Genomic DNA, 1,095 nt, shown 5'->3' with positions numbered 1-1,095 from the left:
TGCCGCCGTCCGGCCAGCGTCCGGCCGCCGCTCCACCCCAGTTCGGACCCCCATCTCCTCCTCTCCCTCCCCGGCCTAGCCCCCGAGCCTCTAACCCGCTGGAAGAGGAGAAAACCCGCCGGAAACGCCGGGAAGCTTTTCGCCGGAACTCCCTCCTCCGGCCACCAATCCGGGCAAGCTTGGTACAGTTTTGTAGCCCTCCAACCCAGCAGCCTTGCCCTAAAAGGACTCACCCTCTCTTGAGCTAGGTAAGGAGAAATGTGGAGTTGAAATTTCTAGGGCTTTTAGGTGTTTGTGTTCGATTGCCCTAGTTAGGCTTGGATTTTGGGTTTGTGCTGGTCATGAAAGTTGTAGAGCATGATGAGGAGATTATTCTGTCAAAATTTCATAGGTTTTGGAGGTCGCCGGAATTGGCCTCCAGCCGCCGCTGCCGGCGGAGCCGCCGCCGGTTGGGAGATTTTAATGTTGTTAAATTTGGAATATTAAGGGGAGTTTATTGAAGTGAGTTATGGAATTTTTGGATGAGTTTTGGATAGGTTTATGAATTTTCGAAGTTAGTATTTTTGGCGGTTAATTTATGTAGAATCCGGCCGTTGGATTAAGTTGTTTAATCTGTGGGAAGGTGTAGTTACGGCTGCTGGTTCTAGGGTTGAAATGTGGATCATTTCGAAGTTAGGCAACGATGAGCGTGTTAATGGCTCTCAGTTAATTTCTGCCTATTTTGTGTAAATATTAGAATTTCGGCTGGGAACTTAATATTATATTTGGAACAGGTCGTGAGGAGGCTCGAGCTGACGAGACCCCAGATCGACATCAGGCTTAGGCCTAATTTGTGAGTGGACTTTTGTTTTAAATAATGAGCATGCGAAATAATTTATGTTGTTGGAGAATAACCGAAATTGAGAATTTCGGTGAGTATATAAATATATCCATATGTGGATGATTATGAGAATAATATGTATATGAGAGAATGCTAGCTAGCTATACGTGCTTTTCCACCATACTGAGGTAAAATTCCATTATGGTGCAACATGAGCGTTAGACGCAATCGTTGTAGCCCTATATAAAAATAATAATTTATATAGGGGATATGCG

Source organism: Fragaria vesca, linkage group LG2 (genome assembly GCF_000184155.1).
Source record: "Fragaria vesca subsp. vesca linkage group LG2, FraVesHawaii_1.0, whole genome shotgun sequence".
Classification (NCBI taxonomy): domain Eukaryota; kingdom Viridiplantae; phylum Streptophyta; class Magnoliopsida; order Rosales; family Rosaceae; genus Fragaria; species Fragaria vesca.
This window is presented reverse-complemented; position numbering follows the sequence as displayed.